The sequence below is a fragment of the Taeniopygia guttata genome, chromosome Z, assembly GCF_048771995.1.
Source record: "Taeniopygia guttata chromosome Z, bTaeGut7.mat, whole genome shotgun sequence".
NCBI lineage: Eukaryota > Metazoa > Chordata > Aves > Passeriformes > Estrildidae > Taeniopygia > Taeniopygia guttata.
In genome coordinates, this window is record NC_133063.1 from 46,560,567 (window position 1) to 46,579,606 (window position 19,040).

At 48.3% G+C, this 19,040-nt stretch overlaps 1 protein-coding gene across 8 annotated transcripts in view; it reads left to right on the plus strand.

Moving 5' to 3' along the window:
- The window catches only part of CNTFR (ciliary neurotrophic factor receptor), a 201,516-nt gene that overhangs the window by 124,534 nt on the left and 57,942 nt on the right, over positions 1-19,040 (plus strand). The gene's annotated exons all lie outside the window — the stretch shown is intronic.

Below are 19,040 nucleotides of genomic sequence, written 5' to 3' on the forward strand. Positions count from 1 at the left end.
AAATGTGGTCAGCCCCTACCGCAAACAGCCTATTTTTAGTGCCTGTGCTTTCTTGCCCACTGCCTCATCACTCCACAGGTTCCAGAGGCGAGCATCCCACAGGGGTCGAGCCAGCAACGCAGGATAGCCCTGTCAGGAGCACATCCCAGGCTTGCTCCTCCCTTCTTGGAGCTGGAAAATCAAGAGAGTTCATTTCCACACATTGTCTGTTAATTTTGAGCTGCAGAAAGTTGCCGGTACATGGCACAGTGTTGCCTGACCTGCTGGGACACACTGCAGGAGCACAGCTTGTGCTTGTCAGACAGGGATTGGAGAGTTCACAGCTCTTACCTGTGTGTGAAAAACAGCCACAGGTCAGCAATAAGATTGATGTCCCGTTGTGCTAAGTGCTGTCAGATGCACAAGGTAAGATGTTCTTGAAGTGCAAGTGGGGGAAAGAAGGGAAGGACAGGAAGAAAAATAGAGGGACTGGCAGTTATGTGAGAGGAAACACAGCTTGATGGTTCAGGGCTTTGAAGTCTTGTTTTTTGCAAGTTACCAAAGTTTGTGGACATTGCGAAGAAGCCGCCTCCTTTCCATGTACAATTCTCTCTGTAGTCACTGGAACTGAATTTGCCACTTTCTGGAAATGGAAGTAGTTATTTGAAATAGAGCTGATGAAGTTCTGGAGTAAAGTGGAGATCTGTCCCACCTGAGCCATCCAAGAGCTTGGAAGGAAACCTAGCTGGCAATATCTGTGATGGTATCAAAAAAGGGAACCATTCCCAAAAATACATAGGCCCTATTGAAGCAGATCACAAATCTGTAAAAGAATCAAAGACAGAAAAGAAAAAAGAAAACACAACTTTAGAGTGTGGATCTATTAGGCTTTGTACAAGCCTGTGATCCCACAAAACCTATGAAAAGACTTCATGTCTGTGGTGAGAAGAAGAAACTGCCAGGAGGATCACAGTCTGCCAGGACACATTAGTTCTGCTGGTGTTAAGGAAAAATATGTCTCAGTAGTCTCTTAGGCTTCATTACACATCAACAGGCAATGGAGGAGGAGGAATGGGGTTTGTAGTCCACCCAGACATCTAGGGAAGCTTCAAGTGGAGGATTACTGCTAACACAGGGCAATGCTGCCACAACCCTTGGGGCGGGGGCAGGACCTGCCAGGCTGTGGCAGTGCAGAGGGGGTAGAACTAAATTTGTGGATCATCTACATAAGCCAGAGAGTCCTTGCCAATAATTCCTTGTTGAAACCCAGTGCCGAGTAAGCCCTGCTTGTTGGGGAGAGGCTGTGAGGAAAGGTTTGGATTTCCTTCTTGGCATGGCATTGTCCTGCTGTATGGAGCAGGAGCATGGCTTCCTCTGCTGACGCATAGTTGTAAATAGACACATTGCCACAGCAGCTGGGAGCTCCCAAAGGCTGATAGAAGCCAAAATTTGCACAGATTTTCAGACCTTAGGAAGCTGAGGTTTAGCCCAGCACAGAGGGAATAGCCATGGACCTTGTTCTTTACATGAACACTGACTGCTGAAGAGGAGCTGTGTCCTGACCTAGCACTGATTTCCTTTTGGTGGGGGAAGAAGCAATCCTCATCCTTTCCTTACATTCTCTAAGGTTTCCAGAAATGGAAGATCGCATAAAACTGTGACAGGTGGAGTGGAAACCTTTAGTGCTTCAGGGATTTGGCTTCAATTAGCCTCCAAAAGCTTGGAAAGGTCTCACCTCAGAAGTCACATGTGGCCATCCCAGTGAAGCAGATATCTCATATTTCCAGAGCAGCCCGCTCCCACCAGCCCACATGTCCAACAGAACTTGGACTGAATGTAAGGCTCATTATTTATCCCATTTGAAGATTTTCCAGTGTCTGAAGTCCTGGATGCTCTGAGTCTGGAAAGCCAATTTCCCATCAGGCTCAAAGAGCAAAATGTAGCAGCCCTGGGGACAGCTCTGGGCACCACTTTTAGGAGCCCACAACCTCAACAGTGGGTGCTCCCAGTCATCCCCACGACATGTCACAGTAGCTGTGTGTAGCAGAACCCAGGACCAAAAAGTCAGGAAAGGCTGAGGCATTCAGGTCCTGCACATCCATCTGTAGTGCTGGGCATGGAATCACTTGCTGCTATCTTCAGCTCACCTGTGACACATCTGGGAACAAGCAAAGCCCTGGATAATGGGAACACAGCCACAGCAAGACATTTAGTATAAACATCATCTCTGCTTCCTCAGGATTTTCTAGGGTGGGAACAGAGCAAAGATACCATAAAACATATTCAAGAGTGCAGATGCCGGGACACAACATCCACAAACCTCTGTTATCAAAGTCTTTGCTGCTGTTAGTTTCTCTGAACAGACACTGTGCTTCTATGGAAAGGGAAATACCAGATTCCTAATCAGGCCAGGAGATGCTGGAGTGTAAAAAGTATACAGAATAACTTGCAAGATGTGCAGTCTGTACTGTGGATGAAAAGAGTGCCTCTCAGGATAAGTGGTCTTGAGCAGCACTAAATGGGATGGATCCATGCAGAGAAACCAATATGATTGTGGCATATTAAAAGGAGAAAGACAAAAAGGATTGAGGAGGGGCTGTGTCAGGCTCATTACAGAGGGGAAAAGCGATGTGTGTGACCTTGTAATGGTTGCTCCAGGAAGGTCCATCAGGAGGAGAAGTGAAGTGAAACCACAAGGCAATTGACAGTGATGGAGGCAGGAGGGGTTACAACAGTATTAATCCTGTATGAACCATTGATCTCTTGGTGTACAATTTGCTGGAAAAGACTGCTATACAGGCTCAGCTGTTAGCAGGTGCTAATTGAAGCCAAGCAGTCTGGAGCTTCATTGCACTGCCTTCCCTTGATTAGAGCAATACACGAGGAGGCTGGTGTGGGGGAAAGGGACTTGTTGGTGTGATTCACAGCACAGGGATAAAACAGCCTTTTTCTCTACTTAAGAGACAAGAGGAAGGGGATAGAATATTCTCTGTACACAGCTGCATGTGTGCACCTATGTGCAGGGAGAGTCCCTGGCAGGACACATTCCACTTCTCAGTTCAAAATTCCCTATGGATGGGACAAAACCTCACCTCAGGGTGCACTCAGTTGACAGAAAGGTAGTGCCTTTCATCTCACGTTCCATACACTTGACCTTCCTAGCTTTTTTGGTTTACAAAGCCTACAGCACTTTCCCCAGAGCAGACCTGTGTTAGCAGATTTAAGTCATTTGTCTGTAGCCAGGTTCTTCTTAGTTATCCATTCTGGAGCCTTGCAAAACAGTCTACAGAGCTGATGCCACAAAACAGTAACCTGCAAGGCCAGGAGCCTGCAGGATTTCTGCCAGCCAAGACCTCTGTGATTTGTAGGCAGAGGAGAGCTGGCACTATCACACTGAGAGATTAACTGGGATGCACAAACAGGGCTACAGCATGTGGCCCATCTTGCTTGATTCCTGCTGGGTTTGCTGAGGTGTTATGAGGTGTGCCCACGAGTGCATGTATTTCTGATGTCCAGGCCTTAGGTGTGCTGCTGAATAAGAGCTCTCTCTGCTCACAGAGAGATGGTGGGGAATGGATGCTCTGCTCCTCCAAAGGGCACTTCTGTTCTCTGGAGAAAAGTCCACTCCATGCTCAGCTGGTCTCTGCCACCTGCAGGGGCCCTACACCCGCTGCCTCCAGGATCCAAACTGAAATAAAAGCAAGGAAGTTGATGATCATCCCTCACAGATGTAACAGAGCTCCAAAGTGGGATCAGGGCCTCATCCTGTTGTGAGTGGCATGAAGGCAAGCTCACAATAGCTGAAAACCAGGGTGGTGCAGGGCGTACACACAGGGCTCCACTGCTGGGAGCTTGTCCGCATTAGCCCCATATCCATCCATCCATCCATCCATCCATCCATCCATCCATCCATCCATCCATCCATCCATCCAAGTGAGGATCTTCGCCAAACAGGTGGTTGAGCTCTACTCATCATGTGCATTGTTTATGTACAAATCCACTCCCAGAGGGAGTGTAAATTGAGCCTGGAGTGCTTTCCATGGGATTCTCCATCCATAGCCATGAACTTGAGACTCTGCAGGATGAGTCACAGAGGGCCTCTGACTCCAGCCAAACCACGAGCTGTGGCAGGTTGGACTCCACTGAGTTAATGGCTTGGCTGTGCTGTGGTGTGGTAGCTCCAGCTGACTGAATGCTGTGCAAGGGAGAAACTGAGGCACATAGGAGTGACAATGCATTAAATCCAGAAGCTAATGTCTGTCTGTGTAGTCCTCTCCTGCGATTTCCCATGGGAAGCCTCCATGACTGGCTATAACTGTGAGCCTGGAGACCTGCCACAACCTGTGCCAGTTGCTGGGACAATTGGAGAGGCTGGGCGCAAAGTGATGAAAATGCAGTGATGTTGCTGAGCAGCAGGAGGAGGCTGCTTAGCCTTGCAGGAGCTCCTGTTGTTGGGAGGGAATGTAGCATTACATAGGATACAGCAAGCCATGAGCCTGGTGGTCGTATTCATGGCACAAGTTCCTGTGCTCAGCAGACTTGAAGTACAGGGTCTTGTGTTTTTCCTTTGTATGAGGGTCCCTCAGTGTGGCATAGTGGAGGGGCAGATCAGGAGGTGGGATTTCCCACTGGTCCCTCCTCACTCTTAGAGCATCACAGAAATCCTCTGACAGGATTAGGAACCACAGCCAGAGGCTCACCTTCTAGTGAGCTCCAATACTGTTCCCACTGGTGCTCCAGTGAAGTCCATTCACTCTCCTGGGATTCTTCCCTGTGTCATTTGCTCTCAAGGAGCTTCTGAGTCTTTGTCCATTACCAGGCAGCTCTTGCTTTCCTCTTTCCGCATCACTTTGGGCACTAAGACAAAGGACTTTGCTCCTCCTTGGTTTTGGAGGGTGCTTGTGCTCTGTCTCTGGTCCCACACAAGCACCCTCCTCTTAGCCTTGGCTGGGTGCAAAAGCTGTGCCAGCTCCCTGGTTGCTGTTGGTGGAGAGCCTTTAGGGATGCTTGCAGGATGCCTCACTGCTGATTTACAGCTGCAGCTCACCAGGGTCTGCCCCAGCCCAGATTCCTCCAGCTCTCAGCTCTGACACAGACATACCTGTCCACTCCTCCTGGTTTTCAACCAAATCTGCTAGAGGCTGATCCTCGCTTTTATGAAGTGTGAGCCCTGAATATTCAGGAAGCAACATTGAAGTTGGTGTGACCATGGTTGGCAGGCTCTGGACCTTAATTAATTAGCATTGATTGTTCTTCCAACAGTGGAGGAGGGAGCTGCAGCTCAGAGAAGCAGTGAAGTGTTGCAATATAATCACTGCAGCTATTTCCATGCTGCTGGTTGGTGCTCTTCAAAAGTTACCTAGCTGGTGCATTGGCAGCATGGTAGACAGAAAGGAAAACCCCAGGGGGAATAGTAGCAACACAGGACTTTGGAAGCTGTCATTTTAGAGGAAACACCTGTCTGTATGTCTGTGCAGGGTAGGGGTTTTTAAATTTCTTGATTTTTCCTTTTTAAAATATTTATTTATTTATTTTCTGGTGATTGGCATTGCCTTAGCTTGACTCAGCCTTATCAAAGGTGCTCTCCATGTCTTTTGCATGGCAGCAGGGTCAGTTCACCTCAGGGCTACTAAGAAGTGCTGTTTAAGTGGGATGTGCCTTATCTCACAGGAAATTTGGAGCAGGTTGCAGGGTTGGGTCAGTGACTTTAAAGTGGAAGTGCCTGCCCCATCTGAGCAAGATACCCGGTGGACAACCCTACCTCTGTGCCAGTGAACCCACTCACTCTGTAATCGGGCAAGTCTATTCCACTGAGCTCTCTGAGTCCATGGATTTTTGTATCCAGGATGCACTTCTTTCCCCATATTTTTGCAATTTTATTCCTGGCAGCTCCAGAGAGGTGGGCCGGAGCATCCTTCTATTGATCTATGAGAAGGACTTTGGGATGAAAACCCAGAAGGAAAACTTCAAGATTTAGGTAGACAGATTTAATCCCTCCGCATTCTTCATCCTGCCCTAAATCACAGCTCCAGAATGAAGAACCTCACAGCAAGAGCCACCATGAGCATTCACAGCTCCTTTAATGCTGTTACCTGATGCTACAGACGTGTCACCCAGCCTGGTGAATACTGAACCCTCCTGAAAACATTCAATGCCTTTAATTTATGCTGTGGCATGGGGCAGCAGCTCCCAGGCTTGTCCCTGCACAGCCCATAGCCCCACAGTGTGCTGGGCTGACTGTGTGCTGCGAGCTGGGACTCTGGGGGCCTTCCTTTCCCACATAACACGTGTGCACAGACGCCTTGCTAGGATTCTGGAAAAGCAGTGCCACAGCTGGATGAGGGGTGGGAAGCGCATATCAGCAGCCTGAGACCTTCAAGTGAAGCCTGGTAGCAGAAGGGATTAGAGGATACCGGCTGTTGGGTGATTTAATTGTGTTTTCCTTCCTCCAGTGAGTTTGTACCATTTTTCTTTACTTGCTTAGCCACGAGGAGTTTTTTAGTGTAACCAGTATTTATGGAAAGCTTTTTGCTTTGGTGCCTCCCGGGGAGTCACTGGTGTGCACAGCAGCAGCCGTTTCACAGCCCCACAAGCCATCCCTACAGTGCCTGAGTGCTGGCATCCCGAGGGCCATACAGGGGTCCCAGGTGGATAGAAAAGCACCAACTGAAGTTAATTCAACTTTGTGGTTTTGTATTTCAGCAGGGCCAGAAGAGCCCGATCAAACCCTGTTGTCAATGTACCAGGTGTCATAGGATCACAGGGAAGGAGGAAAACCAGAGCCTAGCTCTGATGACAACAGCTCTTCTAGGCCAGTCATTTTATCTGCTTTGGGGACTTCTTCTCCATGTGTAAGACAGGGAGAATGATGCTTTCCTCATTTGTCTCAGTCGGTTGTCAGATCCTTGTGATGGGAGCTTGCTGGTGCCAGCATGAAGCAGTGGATGACAGGGTGGCATCCGCAGTGGCCTGCAGGCACTGTGATAGTGTGAGTGCTGAGGAAGAACTGCCTCCATCCCCTGTGCTGGAATCCTGTGCTTCCCATGAGAGGCATCTCCATCAGTAAGTAAAGCACTGGCTGCCAATCTGTCCTGGGCAAAACTGATGGGGAGAATCCTCAGGAGAACAGTTTTCTGTTGGACATTGAGTCCCATCAACATCCAAATGTTTTACAAAACCATATTTCTCTGTCAGGGGAGATAAAAAAGAGATGAAGCGTAGGGGAAGGAAAGATTGCCGTTTGTCTTTTTAGTATTTTTCAGAAATTGTTAAGTTCTTAACTTAGAATTGACACCCCCTTCCCCTTAAAAAAAACAAATGTTTTGCAAAGCCTTTTGTACAACTCAGTTCAGACGTTTCAAAAAAAACCCTAAAGCACATGAAAATCTTTGATTTCCTTCTGAAGGAAGGAACTTGGCTGTTTTGGTGTTTTCTTTCCTCTTTAACAGAAGATATTTGTAAATTTGAGCTTTTGCCCTGGTGGAGGCAGAGCAGTACTTTCAACTTTATGGCACCCTGAACCTGCCCTGGCCATACCAGAGCTGCGGGGGTGCTGCAGGCAGCGGATCCTGGAGCAGCAGGGGGAATCTCCTCTAGCCCATTCCCGCTCCCGTGGCCGCTCTCCCGTTACCATCTGCAGCCGCTCTCCCTGGGTGGGCTGCAGAGGATTCTCTTATTGCTGTGCTACAGTTTTTCTCTTCACAATCTCGAGCTGGAGGTAGGGGAAGCGCAGCTTGCTGCTTATAGCTGCTTTCCGTGCATGTGTGCATAGATTTGCTCTGATTTTCTCTCCTTAAAGACTTTCTGGTATTCCCCCTCACAAGCAGTGCATGAGGTTGTTTGCAGGCTTCTGCCTCTGGGCAATTTCCTCCTCCTCATTACTACCCTTCACTCCCTCATCCCTTATCCTCTTCCTGATGGAGACTCTCACAGCCGACTTATTTCAGAGATGTTTTTTTCATTGCTGAAGCCAAGATTTTTCTCTCTCCCATTGCATTTCATCTGGAAATGGGAGGAGGAAGCAGGTTTTTGGGTTTGGTTTGGGTTTTTGTTCAGCATGAAATAATTTCTGAATGCTAAAGAGGGAGGAGAGTGAAGCTGCCGTTAGGCTACGCTGAAATACTCCATTTGTTCTGGGAGTCTTTCTCTGCCCTCCTCCAGAAAGCTTCCTCTAGTGTTTAATTTTAAAGCAAGTCACTAATATTTTTTGTTTTCTTACTTTCCAGAGCAGATTCCTCTATTACTTTGGCTTGTCTGGAAATTTCTATGTACACCAGAATTTTTTTCCTTGGCTTTTCTTTCCTCTTTGATTTCTTTTCACTAGGGTTAAAAGCCCCAAGTCAGCAAGGTACTTAAACACATGCTCAAAGTTAAGGCCTTGCCTAAGTGCTTTGCTGACTTGGAGCCAAAGATGTTTTCTCAAGTCCTTTAAATGCTTCAGAACCTGAATTCAAAACGTTTTACAGAAATTCCAGATTTCAACTATCTCCTGTGTTAATAATAGTTGTAATTCAGTACAGCCTTCAGATGACTGGAGCTCTGGACATGGTGAGCTTCTGAATAGTCTTATTTCAGAAAATTTCCCTCCCTAAAATCTTCTGCTTCAAACCCAAGAGCTCTCCAGAGAACAGGGCACACTTACTTGTATTTCAGTCAATGAAACATAACTGGCCTTTTAGCTGTTGTTTTGCAATAAGACATTTACAGCTTTTAAACACTGAAATTTAGGAAATAATGCGCAATTGGTTTAAGAATGAATGCCTGCTCCTGAACTAGCATTTGCTCATTGTCCCCAACAGAGGCAATAAAAAAACGTAGTTCAACCTGAAGATTCTCTGACATGGCAGGATCAGAAATTGGAGTTAGGAGACACTCTGAAAGGTAAACTGGGCTCCCAAAAGCAGCCCTGCTCTCTGCTTTAGTCAGATGGATGGCAACCAAAGTGGTATGGAAAAGGAATGGCAGCGGGTAGACAGGCAGAAAAAGGATGTGTCAAAGGGGAGGAGAGGGGGGAGGAGAAGGAGAATGTAATTCTAGAAGCAGAGAGGCCTCAAATATCAAACAGAAATTATGGCATGTTTTTTTGGGGCTCTGTAAGATGAAGCCATGAGGGCTCTGCATGGTGAGGCCACCAGCCAGCCAGTGGGAGTGGCTTTGGAAATGCTTATCTGCTTAACAAAGTGCATCTTCTTCATAGGTTTTGGAAAGGGTCCTGGACATTGGTGCTTAGGGCACCAACAAGGGGGCAGGGCCAGGCAGGAACTGGCTCAGTTAACAAGTCCTCAAGGAGTTGTATGCTCCCTCCTCTGAAAGCACTCTGTGATGCTGATGAGGATGGGACCTACCCTGCTGAAAGCTCCTGGCTCACCCGCCTCGTCTTAAGCTTCTGTTTTCTGAGGTGGTGTGATCTCCTCTGAGCTTCTGCATTGTGCTTTGCAGATAGATGAACAGGATGCATCTAGTCTATTATTCTGTGATATGTCCCCATCTGTTGGATTAATGATCTTCAGAGGTCCCTTCCAACCCATTCCATGATTCTATTATCTGCACAAGAAGCTGTGCAAAGGCTCTGTCTGCCCCAAAGCAGTGAGCACTTTCAGTCCCCTGCTCTGTCATGGATCTACTTCTTGCTTCTGGGATCTTGCACGTAGTGTGCAGAAAATCCTGTCTCTCCTACTTGCTCAGAGACAAATCCAAAAGACACTGCCACCTTTGATAGCTCTCTGACTGCAGAGTAATTTGTAAATTGTCACATAGTCTGAGGATTTATGGGGCTCCTGAATAATACTGACCTCAGAAGAGGAGCTCAGAAGCTATTTGGGCACCACAATCCTGCAGTCATGACATCCATTGTTCAGATACACTTTCCAGCCCTTAATCGGAGTCCCAGCCTCATTCAGCCCCGAGCTGGAGCCTGTCTCTAAGCTCTGCTTAAGATCCAAGAGCTCTGTCCTGGGGTCCTATTGTGTGGTCTCTAGTGCTTCATTAGCTATACTCAGCAATTTATTTTGTGTCTCTGGTGTAAGTAACGCTTGCCAGCCTGCCATGGGTCTGATATGTGCCCATCTTTCCCCCCAGCAGATGCTCTGTGTGATGGATGGGCTGCAGCTCTGCTGGCTGTGACACGGCTTAGCACGTGCAGGTGATCCTTTCCAGGCTTGGCTTTGCTTAAGGATCCTTAAGTCATCCTCAGAGGATCCTTAGAGTGAAAGGCATCAAATGCAAATGTAGTATCTTGTTATTACTAATGCAAATCCCCGTGCCTTGCCTTAGTCCTTAATATAGCCCCTACAGGGGAGAGACAATGAATGCCTTATTTTTAATACTGTTTTGAAATCAGCACTAGACTCCAGATATGCAGGTGTTACTTGGAGGGGTGATGGTGACTGGGTCAAAAAAACCCTCTAACTTGGGAAAATGGTTACCATTTTATCGGGGTCTATTCTTCCCACCCTCTTCACTGTGCTGCCCTGGCAGCAGGTCATTTCCTCTGCTATTCTGTAGTCAAGTGCACAAAGAAAATCTTGGTGTTGGTGTAGGGGGAAGAAATCCCTCTTTTGGGAAGAAAAAGGCCCTGTGATATAACCTTCAGTGGATGTATAGGTGGCAAGAAAAGTAGTGGTGCTTCTGTTGGGAGCCCCAAGGAATGCCCTGTCCCCCATGTCTTGGTGCTACAGGCTGCACCCCTGTTTTAATTTCTCAGTCCAGCTTCAGTGATGCTTCTGTGTCCTGTCCCTGTGTGCAATGCACGCTGTGCGTCTTCCTTGTGGAGCTGAGCTATAAGGAGGTGGATGAACCCCCTGTACTTGTGTTTAAAAAAGCAGAGGAGTTTTTCCATCCTGAAGCACAGAAGTTCATGTGTTAAGTTGTAGTTACCCCAGCTTCAAGCCCAGCTGCTGCTGATCCACCCAGGGGCGTCAGCATTACATCTGTAAGCGAAAGCCACTGGCCTACAGCATGCAGAACCCAAGCCAACAGACAGAAAGAGCCTGAGGGGCTGAATTTTAGAGCTATTAAATGATTAAATGCAAGGGGGAAAAAAGTTAATTTAGCATCGCAGTTGTGATTTTACACACCCAAGAGCCTGGAAATTGAGAGCTCTGCTTCTCACACAGGGATCGTAACTTGGCACTGCACAGATTGTACAGTATGTAAAATTAGACTGGAGAAATAGTAAATATGCTGCAGGGACCAATACTGTCTTGGCAGAAGGAGGATGGACTGAGTGGGACCCAACAGGTCTTTTACGCCTCTGACTTCCATAATTCTGTGCTAATAAAAAAACACTGCACAATGCCTGATGCTAATCTGCAGCCCTGAGTGGGGTGAAGCGGGAGCTGGGTTGTTATGTGAGCACATAGTGGTTGCCCCCAGTGTATTTGAGTGGAACTAGGCTGCTATATGAGGGTGGGTGTGTGGGCATTGGCAAACAGGGATGGGGAGGTGTGCGCTGTGCGCTGGGCTGCAAAGGCATGTTGAGGTCAGCGGAGAGTGAGACACCCTGATGTCTCTATCCAGCTCTGCCCCAACCCCCCCCCCAAACCTCGGTAAATACAGGCATCTTCACGCTGTTGCTGGACCACAATGAGCTTTTCTTGTGTTTACGGCTCTGATTTGGGCACCTAATTCTGAATTGTATTGATTTCCCCCTAAATGGCATTGAAAAGCCTGATCTAAGCACTCTTCTGTGGCTTAGAGATATTTGTCCTGTCTGAATGAAAAAGCAGGACCAAAAAACAAGTCTCTAATTCACCCACGGTGCTAGCAACGGTCATTTGGCAGCAAAGGTTGAAGGCTCAAGTGAGCCCAGATTGGAGGATATTGGTGGGATTTTCCTGCTGTGTGCTGTTCCCCCTTAGCTGCTATTCCTTCTGGTGTTCCAAAACCTTTCCCTCCATACCACCCCACATGCTGGGCAACCTGATGCAGTTGCAGAGAACTGGAGGAGATGCTGCTTTGCCAAGCAACAGCACTTCCTCAAGATGAATCACCTCAAGCTGACTCCACAAGGAAGCCAAGTGGGCAGGGTCCCATCCAGCCTTGTCTTTGGATGAAAACAGTGTCACAGCTCAGCCAGTTGCAGCAAGGAGAGCACTCGGAGTCCCAGAGAACAGAAGAACTGGGACAGACATCCAAGTGATGGTCTTACCAAGAACTTTGGGAAATAGATCAACACCTGAACTCAGGACCCCTCCTGAGATGCAAGTACAAAGCCTCCTGTGGAAAAACCTAGAAAGCCAAGATCACCAGACCAAAAGAATATAGAGCTCTCTGCTGTAGAGCTGCTAAGACAGACAAACAGAAGTAGCAGCATCTTCTCATGGTCCCAGCTGTCTCAACAAAACATGATCCAGAATAGAGGTATGCGACCACTGCACATGGGTGCACACCAGCACTAGCACTGTAGGGCAGAGCTCACTCCTACCCTGAAGCCATGGGAAAGGACAGCTTCTTTGTGGTCTCCTGCCCATGCATGGCTAAGGAAACTCTCTTAGAGATGCAGGATGGATTTGGTTGCTGTCCTCAGTTTTGCTTGACCCCTGTGACAAGGGTTAAGTTGTGCTTGGGGCACCACATTGCTATGCAGCTCCTACTACTCCCAACAAGAGCTGGGCTTGATGGCATGCAGGAAAAAAATGCTGCCTCTGACACAGAGCCCTTCTGGCTTGCAGCCAGGAGCACTGCCAGTGTGGAGTTCTGTTTTGGCAGGTCTAGAGAGCTGGTAGAGAAGCTCTGTCCCAGCGTGGGTCTGATGAAAGAGCAGCAGTACCAAGACAAGACACAGTCATAATAAGGCACAGGGAGGGCATTCTGCCCTGGTGAGATCCCGCTCAGACCAGACCAGAGTAGTTGATTCAGCCAGTCTGATGATATGATACAAGCAGAAAAATCACACTTCAGTTACTTGTCTACTAAGGCAGCATTCCCCATCCTCCCACAGTCTCTGCCAGCCAGGGCTCCCCACTGGCCAGCAGCCCAAAGGACATGGTGAGCTGCTGCATCCAATGGGCTGAGCCAGTGCTGCAGCAAGGACTTGGCCCTCACTTTGCTGCAAGACTGTATGTCTTCTGCTTCCGGAAGTGGGTCTCTGTTCTGTGGTTCCCTGCTGGGTTTAGCACTGTGTTTTCTCCCCAGGAGGCTGCTGATTCTCTGCCACTGCACAGCCTTGCTGGTCCCTGTGCACAAGTGATGCAAGTGACATCATCCTGATGGTGCTGCCATCCTGTCTGCTCCTGTCACCTGGAGCTCAGCCTGGGCTGTGGCATGTCGAGCTCATAGTAGGGCAGGCATCACATCTCCCCACTGCTGGACCATCAAGTCCAGGAAGGAGCCCGTGGGTTGGACTATCCTTTGTGACAATGGAACACTTGATGGCAAAAGTGTCCCTTCATCCTCTGAAGATGTTACATTAAGGATCACGGGTGAGGCACCAGCCTTGTGCAGCTGAGCAGGTAGAAGGGCCATGAAGGCCCTTGTCACCCCACGATGGACATCCCCAGCTGGGTTTGAGGTGCAGCTTCAGAGGAAGGTGAAAGATGAGTCTGCTCAGAACTGGAGCAGAACTTCTGCAGGAGCATCAGGGCTTTGCCAACACCCACAGGAGGGTGTTTTGTGGTCACAACCAGGCTGAGGGAAGAGGTTTTCCTCCCCTGGATCCAAGTATGTTGGAGGGGTCAAGTCCCTCCTTCACAATACCCCTGAAGTAAACCAAGGTCTGCTTCCAGGCTATCGTGGTGTGATTGAGTACAAGTCCTTTAGCACCCATCTGTTATCTCTTAATTAAAGTTTCTTTCTAATTATTTTTTCTTGTCAAGAGTAAAGCTGCTGACACCAGGGATTTACCAAAGTAGAACAAACAAATGTGGTCCCTGCTTTCTGCAACTCTTCATTAATGGACAAAATTAACTTGGAGCAGTCCATATCTTTGGCTACATCGATGACACTTAATTATGCTTGTTTCCTTTCAAAGATATATCCAGTTTTAAATCACTTGTGGAAGAAATGCCTCCTTAAGCATGAAATTTCTTCTCCTTGAAGGAAGATTTCTGCTGGCAAGAAAAGCTGTGCAAAGACCAAGTGGCATCACAGGGAATAGATGTGAGATCAAGAGTGGGGTGTGCTTTGGGAAGCTGGTGTCAGGAAGCCCTCTCCATGACCAGGGGCTGCTTCATCTCAAGAAGGGCAGACCTCAGGGACTGTCAGGCTGCATAAGGGAGTGGAGCCACTGGCATTCCTTGGACACAGTTGGTGCTGCTCAGGCCAGTGGGCATGGGTCCTGAAGCAAGGGAGAGGCCACAGGCTTGTGCCACTACCCTGTCCCATGGCTGGAGAAGGCCGGGAATATCCTCCCACAGAGGCTTGTCGGGCCACCTCTCTGTCCTCTTGCCCTCTCCATCCTCTTGGGCTCCATGCTCATCTCTTGTGGGCTGATTTGTCTCATTTATCATGGGAAGCTGAGGAATGAAAGACCCTTCTGGTTTATATGCCTGGAAAGCTCTTGGCATAGCCCTGGCACTGTGTAAATATTAAATGTATAATTTATTCTGTACACAGACAGCTAATTAGCTGCTGAGACAATTATTTGTGGCTGGTTTCTCAGCTGTGGGAGGGACATATGAAGGCCAGTGAGATGCTGTGAAGCCCTCTGTCCAAAGAAATGCATGTAATGCTCTGTCCCACTGCAGAAGTGCTCCATGTGCTATCAGAGAAAGTGAGGACCTGGCCTTTCTCACTGTGTTGGTTCCACCATCTGCAAGACAGGCAGAACTAGAGGCTGTGGAACCTGCAGAGTGCCCTTCCCTCTCCCCAGACATGCTGCAGTGTCTTTCTTTTGCTCATTCTCTCCTTACATCAGCCACAACCCTGCAGTTCGTATTGTCAGAGTGCTCAGAGGGAATATTTGTCCCAGTCTGCCTGCAAATCACTGTGACAGCAAGGATGGTTTTGGCCCTGTGTATGTCTGCTGGATGTTGTCTTGCCACAGGCCCTGCCTGAAAGACTCCCATTAAAGGGCTGTGGTGAGCACTGCTTCCAGGAATGTAAACCATCCTCTCCACTTCCTCTGCTCACTGTTCCAGTGACCCCTCAGGCATATGGGCATAGACCCCAGTGCCAAATTTGTGGCTCCACACATGCCAGTGCCCAGCAGCATTCCTGTCATGCCTGGCAGCTGTCCATGCTGGCTGGGTTGGAGGCTCAGCTAGAGCAAAGGAGTGGAGATGGAACGTCCCAAGAGGAGTTCTGCTCCTTCCTAGCACAGTGCATGCCAGGGCTGTCCTCACCTTCTTGCAGGATTTCCTTGTGCTATTGACCTTCCAGTTTCAATGTGGGTCAAGATTTCACAAAGGAGAAAAATGAGGATGAGGTTTCTATTTGATTTCCAGCTGGATGGGTTTGGGAAGCATAGAATATGTTACCATGGGGCCCCATGTCTCAGCTGCTTTGTCTCATTTTCCCTCCACACCTCTCTACTGGACTGCTGCCTGCTGTCCTGTTGGTCTCTCTTGCAGTTGCAGGACCTATCAAACTGCCACTCATCACTGATAGTGCAGCAAAGCAGCTCACAGCTCATTTTACCAAGTTGCCTCAGGTTCATTACTAGAAGCTCTGTATGCTTATTCCCATCTTCCCTCCACTGCAATTTTGTGGAGATGTGGGTAAAGCTGTAATTTCTCCCATTATGCATCACCATGGCTCCTTGCTAAATCTGGCACTTCATGTCATAAGGTGTGCTGTGCCTGTCATGTGTGTTATGCCAGGCAGAGGATGTAGCCCTTAGTGGGCTTGGATGCTGAGAAGAGAGGCATGTTTCTGGTTGGGGTGCAGCCCCTCTGTGATGACATCACAACCTCGTGTTGTCACTTGACCCAAAAGGCAGCATGCTTTGGAGAAGAAGGGTCGTGTAGGGGCAGGACAGGGCAGCATCGTGAAGTGTCAGTTCTAGCCAACGATCATATCCACGTTGCTGGGAATGAATCTCTGGAAGTGTCTAGTCCAGTGCCCCACTTGGAAGAGCTCTGTCCTCAGCAGAAGGTCAGATAAGCCATGGCTTTGTCAACAGAACCCTGACAAACACCATGGATGAGGATCCCCCCTCTCTGTGGGTACCTGTCCCAGTGCTGTGTTATCCTCCAAGAGAATAAATAATCCTACATGTCCAGCTCAAATCTTCCACCAGGATACTCCTGTCACTAGTTGATACTCATCCAAAAGGGTTGGTCCTGCAGGACAGGCACCATCGTGATCATTGATCCCATGGGTTACCACTGACACGGTGACTAAGAGTGCAGACAAACCTCCTTTCCCTCCCTGTTCAAGGGAGCTGCAGAGCTCTGGGTACATTCCTAGCCTGCAGGAAGTGGAGGGTCCCGGTAGAGCTCTGGTCACCCCTGTTCATCCCATCCTACAGCAGACCTGCTGTTCTCAGTGAAAGACAGGCTTCTCCAGCATTCCAGGGGAGCTGTCCCCATGGCACCCCTTCCCAAAGGGCTGCCACACATCTGCACGTCACTGTGGTTGGGTGGGACTCCCAGACCTGGCATGGGACAAAAGATGTCATGAGGACTTGTCTCTGCTTCAGTAAGATCCTCAGCAAAACCTGCTGGAAGAAATGCCTCCTCTGAAGCTGTGCTTTGTGTTTCTCCTTCATCAGGAACCTTAAATTGTTGCCTTGGAAAGGAGCATTGCTTTCAAAGACCTGTCTTCCAGGAATGGCTCCCTCAGCCCTTCTGGATGAATGCCAGTGTGTTTGTACTTTGTTTAAGGAAGTAACTCGAGGTGACTATTTTCCTTCCCAATTTAATCATTCAGCCACTAGCTACAGACAAGCTCTCAGCGATGGTCCTGAGAGGCAGAGCTGAGCATCCCAGAGCTTTCCCCCCATCTCAGTCCTTCTCTGGAAATAGGCACCAGGCAGGCAGGAGCCAGGCAAGGGTGGCAGGTCTGTGGATCCATCACTGCACTAAGCCTTTCTCCATGCAAGGCTGGTGGGTGGTGCAATGGTGGGTATCAGAGCTCCAATGCCTCTGGTAAGCAGAATTCCAAGTGTAAGGACAGGATAGTCAATGGTCGTGTGAGCCAACAGGAAAACCTCTTTACCTTATGCAATAGAAGAAATTAGAGAACTTGAGTAAGATGCTTGAATTCTTACTGAAACTCTGATATCTGTATTTGTCTATCCACGTATGTGCCTAGTCATCTGTCTGTCCATCTGTTCATTATCCAACCATCCATCCACATCCAGAGACATTCAAGTAGGCAATCATTCACCCAACACCACTCACATTCACTTTCCTTCCATGCCTCCTTTTCTCCATTCCATCTGTGCCCATCCAGCCAGTTGTCCATCTGTCTGTGGTTATACACATTCATCTATACACTGTCTTCTTCCACTTCTGCCTATCTGTCTGTGAATCTGGTCATGTTCCAGCTACCCCTCCTCACACAGATGCTTCATCTTAGATGTTCTTCCCTCTTTCTGCCTGTCAGTACACTCTCGCAGCTTTTTCAAGACCCTTGAAATACATTTTTCTGGTCAGCACAATTTTCCAAAGGTCTCCATTCTTGCTAGTGTCAGAAATGGTCCTGAGGCACGCTGCCAGCAACTTACTCACAACAAACCAGTTTTTCCCTTGTCCTTAGCATCCCCCTTTCCCAGCAGGGATAACATACCCAAAGTTTCTCTATTCCTGTCAGAAGCAGGTGTCCTGACAGACCATCTGCAGGATGGCTGAGACCTGCCAGGCACACCTCCAGAGCCAGCTTTGCAGATGGGATCAGGACATGGGCTTAGGCACAAGGAATGGCTGGATCATATCCATGTGGTCCCACCTATCAGGTGGGACCCAGGAGCTGATGTCTGGAGAGGGAGAAAAGAGAGGAGAAGCCTTGGAGGTGTTTCTTCCATCTATTTCCACCATCAGCTGTTTGCAATCTGCCAAGGCTCACTGGGCAGCTCAGTTTTTTAGGTCATCTTCTGCTATGAATTCATTTACCCACTGTTCCCCCCTCCAATGTTGACATCAACAGCATCTGATAGTTATAGATTTCTGTAATTTAATCACAATTTGTGGAAAAAAAAAGGACCACTTTCTACTTCTTGTTTTGCTCCCCTTTATTTTATTAGGAGAAAGAGCAAGCAGTCCTTCTCTATTTGTCCTCGTCGTGTCACTCGTCATTGCTAAGGTGTCTGTCATACCTTTGCTTGGCTATCTCCTTTTATGGATGAAGGGTTTGAGTCTACTAAACCATCTTCACATGGGATCTGTTTCCAGCCTTAGCTGTTCTTGTTTCTTTCCTTTGCCCTGCTTTCACTGATGCTGTGCTCATAACAGCATGGGAGCAAGTTTGTTCATGGCTTTTGAGTTACAGTACTTTCCATGTTGGGTTTGAGTTCTCGGTCACCACTGAGCTGATGTTTTAAAGGAGGGAGTGTGATGACTCCAAGGTGGGTTTCCGTGGAGGCTGTGGCACATTTGAAACCATGAGTGTGTAAGGGAAAGAAGGCTGCATGCATTCCACTCTGCGTTAATCAACACAGGGTTACTGCCTGGTGATCTGTACCATGATGTCCTCCTGCAGCACTTTGGAACCCAGCTGTGCTTTGGCTGCCCTGACAGCTCTGCAGCGCTCCATCTTCTCTCTGCCCTGATCCCTTTTTCCTGTGAGTTACAAGGATGTTGGGAGCATCTGATCCAGCTCAGATCTCCATCAGACTTCAACACTGACATCTTCTTCTGCTACATTTGACAGCTTGTTTTCACCTTTGATGTCATGACTTTCGCGGCTATAAATCTTTGCAAGGACTTCTCCCATGCGTCAGGGTTCCTTAGTTTCCTTAGAAGGCCCCTTGTCAAATGTGATTTTGAAGCTCAGAAGAATTTTGAGAACTGAGCCACACTTGTCTGTGCACAAAGGCTTGATGAAGCCTTGAAGGAGCCTCATCCCCATTCATCCTCCTGTCCTGCTTCACCCTATGTCATGCACACACACTCACATGGTTTTATCCTTGCCACATGCAGCTCAGCACAGCCAAGTGTAGCAACATGGGAAATATTCAGTTG